At 41.4% G+C, this 17704-nt stretch overlaps 1 non-coding gene across 1 annotated transcript; it reads right to left on the bottom strand.

The window, feature by feature from the left end:
• Positions 1–9951: 9951 nt before the first annotated feature.
• Positions 9952–10014, bottom strand: LOC119468142. The gene has a single exon (XR_005196783.1). It is a non-coding gene; the product is annotated as a U7 small nuclear RNA (small nuclear RNA).
• Positions 10015–17704: the final 7690 nt, after the last annotated feature.

Here is a 17704-nt window from a genome sequence, read left to right as displayed (position 1 = left end):
AAAAAAAAAAAAAAAAAAAAAAAAAAAAAAAAGTTGATCACATGCAAAAAATTACCTACATAGCAACAGCTAGACTGTCAGACTGTTGTTTGTCCAAACAACTGGGCACCACAGCATGGCCAAGTTAACATAAAATTAACATCACAAGATCCCTTTGCCGTTCCTTGAAGGCAGGTGTGATCGTCTCAGAGTGATTCCCAGATATCTGCATAGCTGGCTTCCTCTCCTCCTTTGGAATTTGCTGGATGTTGCCTTAGTGCAGTTGCTTGTTTCTGATCGGCCCCTTTTACAAGGCAAACCCTCCTCCAGTCCAAGCACTCCCAGACCCCATCCGCTGGGCTTTTTGTGGTGTCTCAGCTGAGTCATGCCTCAAAGGTGCAATTTTCTACTCTGGTACGTTCTAGTCATGAACAATTGTGCCCTGGACTATAGGGCCCTTAGCAGTCTGCACCTTATCTAACTTGCACACTGTGCTGGTGACTAAGCTGCCATCTCTCTGCTCCAAACCCTCCTTTCTATGTCTTCCTTTGTGAAGCTGGGGCTGGGACTCTGAAAACCACATTTTTGCTTTGCTGGCTGTTAGGCTTTGTCAATAGGGGATGCTCCAAGGGTGTTTTTGGGGCACCTGGATTTGCGTTTGTTTTAATCAGGTATTGTAAGACAAGCAGACTTGGAAGGGAATGTCATGAAGGAAGAGGTTTACTCACAGTTCCCTAGAAATGGGAGGCAAGGCATACCATGGATGTGGGATGGGGGCACAGAGAAGCCCCGGGCTCAGTCAGGAGGCAGAAGGAACAAGGGGAAAATGTAGGCAAGAGTTTTTATTGTGGTTTTCATTGGAAGGAACGGCCAAGGCAGGGTAAGTAGGCCTAGAATTGGCTAGTTCGAATAACTTCAACAGGCTTCAAAGGAGGTATCCTTAGGTGTCTGGTAGTGAGCCCTGAGGTCATTAGGGCAGGCAGATATTGACCTCAGCTTAGGAGAGGCCAATAGAATAAAAGGTAGTGGTTATGGGCTTTGAATGGGTTACTTTGCATAAGAAAGGTGTGCTCTAGGGTAAGTTGTTAACTGTCTTTAGGGATTAGCTAGTGTGGGAGAGACAGTCCCTGCAGGGTCAGTAAGGCCCCAGGTTGTCAAAACATCAAATAAAAGCAATAAAAAGACATGATTAATACACAGGGAGAAAGTGCATGCAATGATAGAGACAGAAGAAGAAACTCATTTCTTCTGTTGGTTCCCTGTGAATTTCCTGTGGGCTGTCTGATGGCCTGCATGTTCAGCAAGCATCACTCCAGCAACGCTTCTGTTCTACTCCCTGGCAGCAGCAGTGCCTTCCTGGAGCAGCAGCTGAGACCAGTTGCTCTGCAATTCTCTCCAGAACTGACTCTGCAATTTCCCACTGCTTGCAGAGTCAGCCCCAATGTGGTCTTCTCAGAGACACCAGCACCAGCCAGACAGTGCCCTGTCCCCAAGAGGCCTGGGTCTCAGTCCCATGGAGCCCTCTCCCAGGTTGAAAGGCACCAGCATCATCCAAGCAGCAATGACCCCTCCTCAGAGATGAGTTTCAGCTCTGGAGTGCCCTTCTTCTAAACTCACAAATTTTAATAATTTTAATAATTCAAACCTCTTATAGTTCCCTCAGTCTTAGGAGTGGCAACTACTCCTCTATCATATGTTGTTGTGTTGTTATTTGTTGTTGTTGTATGTTGTTACTCATTGCTTTGTTGACCAAGCTGAGTAGCTGGGACTACAAACATGTACCGTCACACCCAGCTTTTTTTTTTTTTTTTTTCTTTTTGGTAGAGATAGACTCTATGTTGTGCAGGCTGGTCTCAAACTCAGTGGCGTTTTTTGCTGTTGCTGTTTTTGCTCTTTTAGTGCCCTCATTCACAACTTTATGCCTAGTTAGCAATTATTTTTATTTAATTATTTTTGTTCACATTATTGGTGGTATTTTTTCTCCTCATTGGACCACAGCTGCTTGAGAAATTGGTCTCAGGAGTGGTCCCAAGAAGTAATTCCTCAAAAATGTTTTCTTTTTTGGGTGGTGGTGGTGATATTGCTTTAATGTATTCTTGGGCTTGAACTCAGTGCTGAGCTCCACTGGCAATGGGAAATGGCATGCTAACAATCCATAGCATGCAGTGATATTATGATGAATCACATACTTGCCTGTGGTTGATTGTGATGAAGTGCCTATTACAAGTCCCTTGGGGGACAAGGTGGCTATTTCACTTGGTCATTATGCCAGTGATGATGACTGCAAGAACTATGGTGTGGGATGGATTCTTTTGAATGCACTGGAGTGCTTATAGAAAGCAATGACAAGCTCAGCTGAATATTCACTTGGGACTGTGACTCAATTTGAGAAGTAATTAACATGTCTTAGAAATGGATGATATAAATGTCTCCGAAAAATGGATACAGTGATTATTGCAACTTGGCATCTCTTCATTTTGGGGAGAGGATTTGTTTATATGAAAGGGTAATTGTATCTTGTTAGGCAGAAAGGCGGTTGCTTTTATTCTTGAAAAGCTGACATATATGGAGAAAGATGTAAAAATATGTGCACATGAATCTTGAATAGTTGAACCAATGGACTGTGCCGGTTATTAAGCTTTTGTCTATTGCTTTAACCCATCCTTCTATACTCTGTACCATAATGTTGGGGCAGGGACTCTGTAAACTGTATTTCTGCAGTGCCAGAAGCAGGCTCCCTCTCATGCTCTGTTGGTGGGTGGTACAAGAGGGAGACTGCAAGGCTGAAGGAGGAAGACACTGGTTTCTTTCCTTGGTCTTCCTGAACTTGTGAGCATCACCTAGCAATACTTCCTTACCTGGGCCACAGTGAGGTAGGAGGCGGGACTGGACTCCAGAGGTGGGGCTCAGACACTGGACCAGATTGAGGACTAGCTAAAACAGGGTAGGAGTGGAAGCAGTCTTCTAATCACACATGCCCACTGTGTACCATGTCAGTTTATCATTGTCATGGCAACACCAGGGAGTTGCATGGCAACTGCCCCTTTCCATGGCAATGATAATGACCCAAAAAGGCTGTGCCTTCCGCGGAAATTTCTGCACAAACTGCCCCTTGATCTGCATGCAATTAAAAGTGTGTATAAATATGACTGCAAAACTGCCCTGAGCTGCTACTCTCCGCCTCCAGGGCAGCCTTGCTCTGCAGGAGCAGTCACAGAGCTGGAACATGTAACACCACCGCAGCTGTAACACTGCTTCCTCAGTAAAGCTGTTTTCTTCTGCCTCTGGCTTACCCTTGGATTCTCTCTTGTGCAAAGCCAAGAACCCTTGGGGGCTAAGCTCCTCTTTGGGGCTCGCTTGCCTTGCATCAGAGGCAGTTCCTTCCTGTGGAGGTTGCTGAATCCACTTCGCAATTTTCCCAACATTTGCAGAGCAGCCTTATTATGCTTCATTCAGACTCCAGCAACAGCTGAGTGGTACCTCTTCCTCAGAGATCTGAGGTGCAGCTCTGTAGGGCCCCTTGGCTAAGCTGGCATTTTAATCATTTAAATACCTTCCCTTTGTCCTCCCAGCTCTAGGAGTGGTCATTGCTTCCTCTAACTTCTGCCTTCAAGAAATCATAAGTCCTTTTCAGTTCAGCAGTTAGTAACTTTACACATAGACAACTATATATATATTGAGACAGAGTCTTGCTCTTGTCTTCCAGGCTGGAGTACAATGGCGCAATCTCAGCTCACTGCAACCTCTGCCTCCCAGGATTAAGCAGTTCTGCCTCAGCCTCCCAAGTAGCTGGGAATACAGGTACACACCGTCACACCTAGCTAATTTTTGTATTTTTAGTAGAGACAGGGTTTCACCATGTTGGCCAGGCTGGTCTTAAACTCCTGACCTCAGATGATCTGCCTGCCTTGGCCTCCCAAAGTGCTGGATTACAGGTGTGAGCCACTACACCTGGCTGACAATGATTCTTTATATTAAATTTTCTCTGCTCAAATAACTGCTGTGGTTTCTGTCCTGATTAGACCCTTCCTGATACAAAGACCTTAGTATCCTTTGGATGGAGAATCGTGTCTGATATAGGAGATGCTAAAAATGATGTTTGTTGAATTAATGACAGTAACATTTATTGAGCTCTTGCCACCTCAGGCTTTGTTCTACATGTGTCATCTCATTTCATCATCAAAGTAATCTTATGAGATAGGAACTATTTTCCCTAATAAAAGACCAGATAAACACTGATATGTAGTGAGTATTAAACTGAGTGTACTGCTAAGTAAGGCAGAGGAAACCTGATCCAATACAAAGTTAGGCCATGCAGGATTGGGTCTTCAGGTTAAATATTAACGAATAACTCAGGACGATTAGCTAACGCATTGAGAGCTTCCTTTTCTTTTTTTTAAACAGAGTTTATTTTGTATTTTTGTAGGTGCATAGTAGGTGTATATATTTATGGGGCACATGGGATATTTTGATACAGGCATGCAATGTGTAATAATTACGTCAGGGTAAATGGGGTATTCATCACCCCAAGCATTTATCATTTGTGTTACAAACAATCAAATTATACTCTTTTAGTTATTTTTAATGTAAAATTAAATTATTATTGATTATAGTTCTCCTGTAGTGCTATCAAATACTAGCTCTCATTCATTCTATTTTTGTACCTAGGAAGCTTCCTCATTTCTTCTCCCCACCCTTCCCACGACCTTTTGCATCCTCTGCTAACCATTCTTCTACTCTATCACCATGAGTTCAATTATTTTAAATTTTAGCTTCCACAAATGAGTGAGAACATGTGAAATTTGTCTTTCTGTGCCTGGCTCATGTCACTTAACATAATAACCTCCAGTTCCATCCATTCCATTGTTGTAAATGACGGAATCTCATTCTTTTTTATAGCTAAATAGTACTCAATTGTGTATATGTACCACATTTTCTTTATCCATTTGTCTGTTGATGGACACATAAGTTGTTTCCAAATCTTGACTATTGTGAATAGTGCTGCAGTAAACATGAGAGTGCAGATATCTCTTTGAAATACTGATTTCCTTTCTTTTGGGTATATTCTCAGTAGCGGGATTGCTGTTTCATAGAGTAGCTCTATTTAGATTTTTGATGAACCTCCAAACTGTTCTCCATAGTGGTTGTGCTAATTCACCTTCCTACCAGCAGCGTATGAGGGTTCTCCATGTCTCCGCATCCTCACCGGCATTTGTCATAGCCTGACTTTTGGATAAAAGCCATTTTAATTAACTGGAGAGAGATGATATCTCATTGTAGTTTTGATTTGCATTTCTCTGATGATCAGTGCTATTGACCACTCTTTCATATGAACATTAAGGGTTTACTCTTAGGTGAGTAATATACAAGGAAGAGCAGGTCTCATGAAGACTGACACCCAGTCCAAAGATAAAGGTGGGCTTGTAAGGGTAAAAGCCACACAGTTTCATAAGGAGAGGTGATTGGTTTAAATAAGGCCTTAGTTTGTCCTCTCAGGATTATCTGGCCTAACGGAGCTGAGCCCCACTTCCATTTGTGCTTTTCTTTGAGCTGGAGTCTTGCTCTGTTGCTGGAGTGCAGTGGTGCCATCTCGGTTCACTGCAACCTCCACCTCCCCAGTTCAACTGATTCTCCTGCCTCAGCCTTCAGAGTAGCTGGGATTACAGGCGTGTGCCACTATGCCCAGCTAAATTTTTGCATTTTTAGTAGAGACAGGGTTTCACCGTGTTAGCCAGGATGGTCTGGATCTCCTGACCTCGTGATCAACCTGCCTCGGCCTCCAAAGTGCTGGGATTACAGGTTTGAGCCACCATGCCCGCGCATTTGTGCTTTTTGGAAACTTTGTTGACCCGGTAAATCCATGAAGTTGAATCCAATTAAACAGCTGAGGCACAAATCACAAACACAAAAAGTTCCTCATCAGGTTAAGGTTTTTGTTTTTGTTTGTTATGTTTTCTTTTTTCTGATCAATTTTCCCAGAAGCAGTTGCTTTGGTTCCTTCTTCTAGGACCCTAACTGATCGATATTTGCATTTTATTACTCTTCCAGTCTCAGAGCCATGCAGGGTGTAAGTCCATCTACACATGCTCAAGGCTTAGCAAAATTTCCTCTATCATCTCACTTTTACAGATGGACCTGTGCCACAGAAGAATGAAGTAACCTTCCCATGGTCACACAGCTGGTAAGCCACAGAGTCAGACTTTGGTAGGTGTGGTAGGTAATTTATTTTTCATGTGAATCTCCTGCTGCTATTCTAACCTTTAGGTACCTATATGGGCCAATCTTCCCTAGTCAAGCAGGTTGACTTCAGAATTAGTGCATTTAACCACTTAGCTGACTGCTTCTAGGGGTAAAGGGATAGAGAGGGGACAGGCGGGAAGAAGAGAGAAGTGGGGGTTCCTCTGTGTGTATTAAGGGCATGTACTTTAGTGGCAAATAAATGTAGGTTAAAACCCCAGATCTGCTTTTTGCTACTTACAATGTATGTGGACTAAGAAAGTTATTTAGATTTTTTTAAGTCTCAGTTTCTTCATCTGTAAAATAAAAAAAATAATAAAAAAAATAAAAAAGTACATACCTAAAAGGGCATTCAGTTTAATTTATTCAAGATGATTTTTAAAACAGCATACCAATTTATGGTCCATGACTGCCCCCTAGAGGTAAAGTTAAAATACAGCCCCCGTAATTATGCTAAATATAATCCCTGAAAGAAGCTGCAGACTACAGCTGTGATTATAGGTTCAAATTGGCAGTAAGACTCATGAGATGGCAATAAATTGTAACCTAGAATATAAGGCAGGAGATATGGCAGATGCTGCATCTTCATCTCACCAGATGGCCCAGTGGCTACCCAAGTACACAGGTCCTGTTTTCATTCATCCATAGGGCACTTACAGCTGCCACAGGAGAGCCAAGGTGTGCAGTGACCACTTTGACTCATAGAACCTAAAGCCTTAGCCAGTTGCAGGGGCACACACCTGTAATCCCAGCACTTTGAAAGTCGGAGGCAGGAGGATAGCTTGGACCTAGTGTGAGATCAGCCTGGGTCTCAAGCAAGACCCTGTCTCTGAAAAAAAAAATTAAAAATAACCTGAAGCCTCTATTTCCCACCAGTATTTCCCACCATTCACAGTTGCATAAGTTCATGGCCTGTACGCTCACTGGCAACACCTCCAAACCCATGCACAGTTCCACACAATTGTGTAGTCAGCATACACAATATCCCCTGTTTATGTTAACTCTGCAGTTTCCAAGGTAACAGTATTGTGGAAGACCAAGGTCAGTGTCAGGCAGGCTTGCATGAGCCCTGGCCTGTTATTAATTTTCCCTTTACTCACAGAAGGATAATTTAACATTAGGAGATTTTCCCCTGTGATTTGCCAATTAACTGATAAAGGAGAAAAATCATACGATCCTCTCAAAAATCTAAAAACATCATTCAACAAAACTAAATGTAGATTCATAATTTTCAAAACCCTTAGCAAATTAGGAATAGAAGGGAACTTTTTCAATCTGTTAAAGTGTATCTACCCCAAACATAAACTTTATGCTTAAAAGTCTGGAAGCATTTCCATTAAGTCAGGAACAAGACTGCTATCAGCACTACTATTCACGATTATACTGGAGCTCCTAGCCAATGTAGTAAGAGAAATAAGTAAGACGTATTAGCATAGAAAAAGAGAACACTATCCATATTTGCAGTTGATATTACAGTCAATCACAAAATCCAGAGAATCTAGAGAAAAACTATTTAAATTAATAAGAGAGTATTAGGCATAAAGGATACCATTCACAGGGTCAATAATAACTCTAAGGCATCTAGGAATGTATCTCATAAAGGATGTACTAGATCTTCATAGAGGACAATACAAAATGTTTTTAAATATATAAAAAGAACATAAATAAAATAATAAATGGCAAGATATGGATGGGAATACTTCCTATTACAAAGGTATCACTTCTCTCCCCAAATAAATCTACAATTTTCATTCATTCCAATACAAACTCTGCAGGATTTTTTATTGTAACTGGATTAATAGGTCCTAAAGTTCATATAAAAGAGTAAATGTCCATGAATATGCAAGATACTTCTGAAAAAAGAATAAAATATCAGATATAACGATTGTTAAACTACAGAAATTAAATAGAGTAGAATTAATTCAGATCAACCTAAAGGGGCAGAGAGCCCAGTAGAGTCCAAGCACATTAGTCTTTTAAGCACCTACAAAGCCTCACATGAACTGACCTCATCTCTCCAGCCACCTGTCTCAGCTCACTCCACTTCAGCCCCACTGGCCTTGCTGTTCCTAGAACTTGCCAGTCCAGGCCAGTGTAGGTTCTGGGCTCGGACTTTTCCATCTGTCTGGAATACTGTTCATACAGATAATTCCCTTACCTTATTCTGGTCCGCATTTCCATATAACCTCAATGAGACCCACACTGACTTCTCCGTTTAGAATCATCACTCATGTCCCTAACTCAGATCCTCCTTGCCCTCCTCTACTTTTTCCTCCACCCCTTCACAGAACTTATCACCTTCTAAAACCCCCCAAAATTTACTTATTGTGCTCATTGTTTTAAAAATCCGTCTGCCCATGCTAGAATGTAAGCCCCACAAGGGTTGAGATCTCTGTTTTGTTAGATCCCAAGTACTTTAACAGTTCCTGGCATATAGTAAGCACTCAATAAATACCAGTGGAATAAATCAGTGGAACAGAGCATTTCTAGGAGTAATAAATGCTATAAAATAAATAACACAGGGAGCTATGACAGAATAACTGGGGCAGTCTTCTATAAATGAATAATCAGGGAAGAACTCTCTGACTGGATGACTTGTAATCGTAGGCTGATCAATATTTAGCAACTAACTCCAAAAGCAAAAGCCCTGATTTAGAGCTTTTGCCTATTTCCATGGTGTAAATATTCCCACCATGGCCAATTGGAAGTTACTAGCATAACATCATTGAATAGGGAGTTGGAAAGAGATGCACATTCCTGGCTCTCATAAGCTGATGCAAGCCAGCTCCAATAACCACTGCACTTGGATGGAAAAGGAGAGCTCCATACAGGATTCCTGAGTGAATCGCTAGAATGTAAACTCCATGAGTTATAGGGATTTCCTGTATCCCCAGCATCTAGAACATTTCCTGGTATATTACACTTGCTTAGTAAATACTTCTCGAATGAGTGAATACAAACGTAAGGGTAGGAATTTCTTCATTCACTTTTACTCAGGTGTGTGCCTAGCTTATTTGCCACCTGGAATTAAAAAAATAACTTTTTTTACTGTCCTTTCTTTTCATATGACAAAATCATTTTCAGTAAAATCATAAAATAAAATGAATAATAATAATAATAGGCCAGGCGCGGTGGCTCACACCTGTAATCCCAGCACTTTGGGAGGCCAAGGAGGGTGGATCACCTGAGATCAGGAGTTCAAGACTAGCCTGGACAACATAGTGAAACCCTGTCTCTACTAAAAATACAAAACTTAGCCAGGCATGGTGGCAGGTGCCTGTAATCCCAGCTACTCGGAAGGCTGAGGCAGGAGAATTGCTTGAATCCAGGAGGCGGAGGTTGCAGTGAGCCGAGATCACGCCATTGCACTCTAGCCTGGGCCTCAAGAACAAAACTGTATCTCAAAAAAAAAAATAAAATAAAAAAATAAGTCCCAGAAAATAAAAGCAAATAGTAAGGACTTTTGTCTAAATAAATAAGTGCCAATATAAACAAATATTACAATACAAAAAAATGAAAGGAGTAGTTAATTAATAATTTTAATTACATTAATGTGTTTCTTGAAAAAAGGAAATAAACTTTATGCTGATTTTGTTCTGTCACAATAATTAATATTATGATTATAATTTTTAAGCCTTAACTTCTGCAAATTTGTCAATGGCTGTGTCTAAGTTATCTTTTTTGCATTCTTATGTTCAACAGACAGTACAGACAGATTTTGCTTTTTCTCTTTATGGGGGAGTTTCTAGTAAAAACTGGAAAACCTGCTAGACAAATTCTTAAAAAACTATAACACAGATATATTTTTCTATCTTCACTCAGAGTTGATTGAAAAACCCATTTTATTTCAAATTTAAAAAGGTTCTTTCACATGAAGCAACATATATACAAATACTTAGGAAAAGTCTGAAGCGTAGGATACATTTTGCAAAGATTTATAAAAATCTCATCTCAAATTCCAGAGATTAAAATTCTGTCCATGTATTTATTCATTGGAACTTAATCAAGTAACTTTCAAATGTCTCCTCAGTCAGAAAATTTCCATTAAAATATATCTACCAGAAACTTTATCAATTATTTATGTTATATTTGGTTCAAATAAAAGGGTTTTTGCTTCTCCTGCAAAAATCAGAAATTTGCTAAATCCTGATGAACATTAGCATTATTTGACCAATTTGTTTAGAATGAGTGTCTAGTTCTCTGTGAAAACAATTTAGTCCTACAAACAATATCATTTTTTATTTATTCTGGTAGTGTAAGACTGGTATCTTTTTTAAAAACTTATTTTTGAGACAGTCTCACTCTGTTGCCCAGGCTGCAGTGTAGTGGCATGATCTCAGGTCACTGCAACCTCCACCTGCTGGGTTCAAGTGATTCTCCCATTTTAGCCTCCCGAGTAGCTAGTACTACAGGTGTGTGCCAACATGCCTGGCTAATTTTTGTATTTTCAGTAGGGATAGTAGAGATAGGATTTCACCATGTTGGCCAGGCTGGTCTTGAACTCCTGGCCTCAAGTGATCCATCTGCCTTGACCTCCCATGGTGCTGGGATTACATGTGCGAGCAATATCTTTTAATGTTTCTCCCAGTATTCCCCTTTGGACTATTTTTCTAAGCTAATATCCATTTTCATTTTGTTGTTCCATAATTAATGCCCACCCCTATAATTTTGTACACCAGTTGAAAGTGATTAATTTTAAAACTGCTTTATTGAGTTGTAACTTACCTATCACAAAAAGCACCTATTATACATGTATAATTCAATGATCTTAAGTAACTCTCTAAATCACAATCCAGCTTTAATATTTTCATCATCCAAAAACGTTTACTTGTGTCCATTTGTAGTCAATCCCTGCTCCCAGCTCCATCCCAAAGCAACTATTGATCTGCTTTCACTGTCTATATATTTGATTTTTTTGGGAAATTTCATAAAAATGGAATCATACAATATGTCGTCTTTTGTGATTAGCTTCTTTCACTTAGCAATGTGTTTTTGAAGTTCAGCCATGTAGCATCTATCGGTTTGTCCCTTTTTAAATTGCTGAATGGCATTCCATTATGTGGATATTTTCTTTATGCACTCACCACTTGATGGATATTGCATTGTTTTCACATTTCAGCTATTTATGAACAATTGTGCTGTGAACATTTCATGGACAAGTCTTTATGTGGACATATATTTTTCTCTTGGGTAGATATGTAGGAGAGGTATTGTTGGATCATAGAGTTTAAATTTTAGTAGGTGCCAAACTCTTTTCAAAATAGGTGCACCTTTTATATTCCATCAGCACTGTATTTTCTTTTTTTGCTGAAGTGCAGTGGCAGGATCATGGCTCACTGCAGCCTCACCCTCCTGGGCTTAATTGATCACCCCACCTCATCCTCCCTGGGAGCTGGGACCACAGAGCATGTGCCACCCTACCCGGCTAATTTTTGTGGTTTTCTTTTCTTTTCTTTCTTTCTTTTTTTTTTTTTTTTTTTGGTAGAGATATGTCTCACTATGTTGCCCAGGCTGGTTTCAAACTGCTGAGCTCAAGTAATCCGCCCATCTTGACCTCCCAAAGTACTGGAACTACACACGTGAGTAGCGTATCCATTTTGGTTTTAATATGCATATACCAAATGACTAAAGATATTGAGCATCTTTTCATTTGCTCATCAATTCTTTGTCTCTTCATCTCTCCTCTGGTGAAATGTCTATTCAAATTTTTTTGCCCATTTTAATTAATTTATCTATTTATGAGACAGAGGCTTGCTCTGTCACCTAAGGTGGAGTGCAGTTGTGTGATTTTGGTTCACTGTAACCTCCGCCTCCCAGCTTCAAGCAATTCTGCTGCCTCAGATTCCCAAGTAGCTAGGATTATATGTATCAGCCACCATGCCCAGCTAACTTTTTTTTTTTTTGAGACAGAGTCTTGTTCTGTCGCCCAGGCTGGAGTGCAATGGCGTGATCTTGGCTCACCTCAACCTCCGCCTCCTGAGTTCAAGCAATTCTAGCCTTAGCCTCCTGAGATTACAGGCATGTGCCACCACGCCTGGCAAATTTTGTATTTTTAGTAGAGACAGAGTTTCTCCATGTTGGTCAGGCTGGTCTCCAATTCCTGACCTCGGGTGATCCACCCGCCTCAGCCTCCCAAACTGCTGAGATTTACAGGGGTGAGCCACTGTGCCCAGCCACCCATTTTAAAATTAGATCATTTGTCTTCTTATTACTGAGTTGTAGGAGTACTTTTTAACTTTCTCTAGTAATATTCTTATCTTAAAGCCTATTTTGTCTGATATTAATACAGCCACTTTAGCTCTCTTAGGGTTCCTGTTTATGTGATATATCTTTTATTATCCTTTTACCTTCAACTTACTTCTGTCTTTGAATTTGATTTATTTTTGAGACAGAGTCTTGCTCTGTCTTGCCTAAGGTGGAGTGCAGTTGTGTGATCTTGTGTGTCTGATAGACAATCATATGTCTCTGATAGACAATATATAATTAAATCCTGCTTTTTAAAACATTTAGTCTGATAGTCTGCTTTTTCTGTCTATTCACATTTAATGCAATTATTGGTATGGCTGCACTTATGACTTTCATTTTTCTATTTGTTTTCCATATTTATCCTGTCCTATTTCTCGGCCTTTCCTTGACTGCCTTCTTTTGTGCTAAAAAATTTGTTTAAGTTTACTATTTTAATGTATCTTTTTTTTTTTTTTAAGATAGAGTCTCACTTTGTTGTCCAAGCTAGAGTGCTGTGGCACAATCTTAGCTCACTGCAACCTCCACCTCCCAGGTTCAAGCAATTCTCGTGTCTTAGCCTTCCCAGTACCTAAGGGATTACAGGTGTGCACCACCACACCCAGCTAATTTTTGTGTTTTTTGTAGAGACGGGGTTTCTCCATGCGGAGCACACCTGTAATTCCAGCCACTTGGGAGGTGAAGGCAAGAGAATCACTTGAACCTGGGAGGTGGAGATTGTAGTGAGCCAAGATCATACCTCTGCGCTCCAGCCTGGGCAACAGAGCAAGACTCTGTCTCAAAAAAACCCACACAAACAAATAACAAAAAACACAGTTTGATCACAATGTGTTTAAATGTGGATTTCTTTATGTTTCTCTTACTTGGAGTTCCTTGGGTTTCTTGAATCGGTAGATGAATTTTCAAATTTGGAAAATTTTTGTCCATTATTTCTTCAAGTATGTTTTCTTCCCCTTTCTCTCCCTTATCTTTCCGGGACTCCCATAGACATCACGCTTAGACATAGGTTTGTATGCTTCATGATATACCACAGATCTCTGAGGCTCTGTTCCTTTTCTTTCATCTTTCTCTCTCTTCCTCAGATTAGATTATTTTTATTCTACTATCTTCAAGTTCATTGATTCTTTCTTCTGCCATCTCAGGTCTGCTGCTGAGTCCATTTAGTGAATTTTTCATTTGTCATAGTACTTTTTGACTCTATAATTTCCATTTAATTCTCGTTTATAGCTTCTAGCTCTTTTTTCTTTTTTTTCTTTTGAGATGGAGTCTTAGTCTGTCACCAGGCTGGAGTGCAGTGGCACAATCTTGGCTCATTGCAACCTCTGCCTCCTGGGTTCAAGCAATTACCCTGCCTCAGCCTCCAAAGTAGCTGGGACTACAGGGCATGCCACCGTGGCCGGCTAATTTTTTGTATTTTAGTAGAGATGGGGTTTCACCATGTTGTCCAGGATTGTCTCCATCTCCTAACCTCATGATCTGCCTGCCTTGGCTTCCCAAAGTGCTGGGATTACAGGGATAAGCCACTGTGCCCAGCCAGCTTCTAGTTCTTTATTGAGATTTACCATTTGTTGAGTCTTTGACATTAAATTTTTTTATTTCTCTAAACATTGTTACTATAAATTTTGTAACATATTTATAATAGCTGCTTTGATGTCTTTGTTTGCTAAATGCAACACCTGGTCTTGCATTTTCTGTCTATTCACATTTAATGTAATTATTGATATGGCTGCACTTATGACTGCCATTTTTCTATTTGTTTTCTATATTTATCCTGTCCTATTTCTCTGCCCTTTCTTGACTCCTTCTTTTGTGTTAAAAACTTTTTTAAGTTTACTATTTTAATGTATCTATTGATTTTTTGTTTTTTTGAGACAGAGTCTCACTTTGTTGCCCAGGCTGGTCTTGAAAAGTAATGATTTTCTATTGATGAGTTTTTTTTTTTCTGAGTATATTAAGTCATGTCTTCCTGTTTCTTTGCATGTCTCATCATCTTTGTCAAAAACTGGATTTTAAAATAATATGATGCTGGGCGTGGTGGCTCACGCCTGTAATCCCAGCTACTCAGTAGGCTGAGGTAGGAGAATCACTTGAACCCAGGAGACAGAGGTTGCAGTGAGCCGAGATCATGCCACTGCCCTCCAGCCTCGGCAACAAGAGCAAAATTCTGTCTCGAAATAAAATAATAGTAATAATACTATGCTATAGTGACTCTGGATTCTGATTTTTCCCATGAGGGTTGTTTATATTGCTGGTTAGTTTTGTTTTGTTTTGTTTGAGACAGGGTCTCACTCTGTCAGCCAGGCTGGAGTGCATTGGCAGAATCACTATTCACTGCAGACTTCACCCTCGACTCCCAGGCTTCAAACAGTCCTCCCACTTCAGCCTCCTGAAAACCTGGGACTCAAGGTGCATGCTACCATGCCTGACTAATTTAACTATTTATTTTTTTGTGAAGATAGGGTCTTTACAAAGGAAAGTTCCCTTGTCCCCCTTCACAGGGTGTGCGATGGGGAAGTGGCTCGTTTCTTCAGGGCTCTGCTCTTCAAACCTCTAGGGGAGCATGCCGGTGGGGAGGTTTTGGGGCTCTGATCCTATGGCAGTGTCTAGGGGTGAATGTTTACAGCTGAAGCCCCAGTGGGAGTGTGTTACAGAATGCTCTTTTAGTCTTGCTGTCTCTAGAGCGCTTGTGTTCACCAGCTCAATTAGACCCTCTACTCTGTCAAAAGGACAGAGGGCTTTCCGTATCCTGGGGTTCTTGCCTTGGTGTACCGGGAAGAATTGGATCACAAGTGGGCTTGGAGAATGAGTGCAAAGTTTTATTAAGTGGAAGTAGCTCTTAGCAGATGGGGGAGCCAGAAGAGAGATGGTTTTTCCCTGGAGTGGGGCTGCTCAGTGACCCAGGCTCTCCTCTGACTGCCCCAGCCACACTCTGAGTTGTTCTGCCAGTCAGTGGCCTGGTGGCAGGCTGGTGCCTGTGTTCCTCTGCTGATGTGGTCCTCTCTACATTCAGCTGTCTCTGTGTTCTTCTGCTGATCTGCTCCTGTCCATATCCAGCAGCTTGTGTGTCTGCCTGCTAGAGGCTCAGGGTTTTTGTTTTTGTTTTGAGACAGAGTCTCTCTCTGTTGCCAAGCTAGAATGCAGTGGCGTGATCTTGGCTCACTGTAACCTCAGTCTCCCAGGTTCAAGCAATCCTCCTCCTTCAGCCTTCCAAGTAGCTGGGACTACAGGTGCGCGTCACCACACCTGGCTCATTTTTGTATTTTTAGTAGAGACAGGGTTTTACCATGTTGGCCAGGATGATCTCAACCTCTTGACTCTGTGATCCACCCGCCTCTGCCTCCCAAAGTGCTGGGATTACAGGTGTGAGCCACCGTGCCTGGCCAGGGCTCAGGGTTTTTATAGGCACAGGATGGGGATGTGGCAGGTCAGGGTGGTCTTGGGAAATGCAACATTTGGGCAGAAAAACAAAAATGCTTGTCCTTACCCAGGTCCATGGGGTTGGAGCCCTAGCCAGGGACCATGCCCTCCTCTACCCAGCACTCCCTTTCCCCCATTCCATATCATTTAAAAGGGACTATGCTAGGGGTGGGCGCAGCAGCTCACGCCTGTAATCCCCTCACTTTGGGAGGCTGAGGCAGATGGATCACAGGGTCAGGAGTTCAAGACCAGCTTAGCCAACATGGTGAAACCCTGTGCCTATTAAAAATACAAAAAATTAGCCAGACGTGGTGGCACATGCCTGTAATCCCAGCTACTCAGAGGCTGAGGCAGGAGAATTGCTTGAACCCAGGAGGCAGAGGTTGTGGTGAGTAGAGATCATCCCACTGCATTCCAGCCTGGGTGACAGAGCAAGACTCCACCTCAAAAAAAAAAAAAAAGGTGGGGGACTACGCTCTTCCTTTACCAGCATTTCCATATCACCACTATGTTGCCCAGGCTGGTCTCAAAATTTGAGCTCAAATGATCCTCCCACCTCAGCCTCCTAAAGTGCTGGAATTACAGGCATGAGCCACCACACCTGGCTGGTTTTTTTGTTTGTTTGTTTATTATTTGCTTTGCCTTTTAGAAACTTGCCTAGATTAAATTTGCAGAATCTGTCTCTTAGCAGTGTTTTAGAGTTGTGTGTCTTGGGTGTTTTTTCTTTTTTTCTAATTCTTATTTTTTTAAGTGTTGGCTTCCTAGAGCCACCCTTGTGGGTGGGTGGGTCTGAATATCTTAGTGGTAAACCAATGATTAGTCAGAGGTTTTACTCAAACACTTTGTGCCAGCAAGCCTTCCACTCTTTGCCTATGAATCTCTGTGTGGGTTGAGGAGTGCATTCAAAGTTTGGGCACTTTTCAAGTTTTCCCAAGGTTTCCCTTTCCAATGGACTTCCCTGGTACTTCTTTTGTGTGGATAGTCTCCAAGTCTGCCAGGAATGTGTGCAGAGCTTGAGCCTTCTTGGGCCTTGCCCGTACATGTGTGGTGCAGCCTTCCAGCCAGCCAGGGATGTGGGGAGAGCTCATCCAGTCCCTCTTCAGTTTTCGTGTTTCCAGGATCTCCTGCTAAATTTCTGGCCTGGCTGCCAAGTGGGACTGCAATCTCAGGCTAGCAGAGCTATGGGCTTTCCCAGTTCAATTTCCAATGAGCTTGATATTCTTACTGAGAATATAAATTGGCATATGTTTTTTGTTCTCTATTCTAAATCAAGTGTGCCCTTTCCAGTAGCAGCAAAACTGCTGTTTTTCACAGCCAGCTCTGTCCTGTAGCATGGCTATGCCATCTGTACTGGACAGGGAGGGGAAAGATGAGAGTACCAGGCAAGAACATCACAGCTTCCCACTGTTCTTGGCTGAAATTCGGCAGTTTTTCATCAATAAACACTTCTCAGTTTGCTGTGTGCATTGTCAATTTCTAGAGCCCTGAGATGGCTGTCTTTGACAATTCTGTCCAGTTTTATAGTTGTTTTTCATGAGAGAGTTTGTGAACTCTTCATTCCACCATCACCAGAAGTCCTACCCAATAGACAATCCTTTCTTTGTTTCCTTCTTGCTTTCTCTCTCTCTCTCCCCTTCCCTTCCTTCCTTTTCTTTCTTTCTTTCTTTCTTTCTTTCTTTCTTTCTTTCTTTCTTTCTTTCTTTCTTTCTTTCTTTCTTCCTTCCTTCCTTCCTTCCTTCCTTCCTTCCTTCCTTCCTTCCTTCCTTCCTTCCTTCCTTTCTTTCTTTCTTTCCTTCCTTCCTTCCTTCCTTCCCTCTTTCTTTCTCTT

This window comes from Cebus imitator, unplaced genomic scaffold (genome assembly GCF_001604975.1).
Source record: "Cebus imitator isolate Cc_AM_T3 unplaced genomic scaffold, Cebus_imitator-1.0 Scaffold385, whole genome shotgun sequence".
Classification (NCBI taxonomy): Eukaryota; Metazoa; Chordata; class Mammalia; order Primates; family Cebidae; genus Cebus; species Cebus imitator.
The sequence above is the reverse complement of the archived record's forward strand: the minus strand, read 5'-3'. Positions and strand labels throughout refer to the sequence as shown.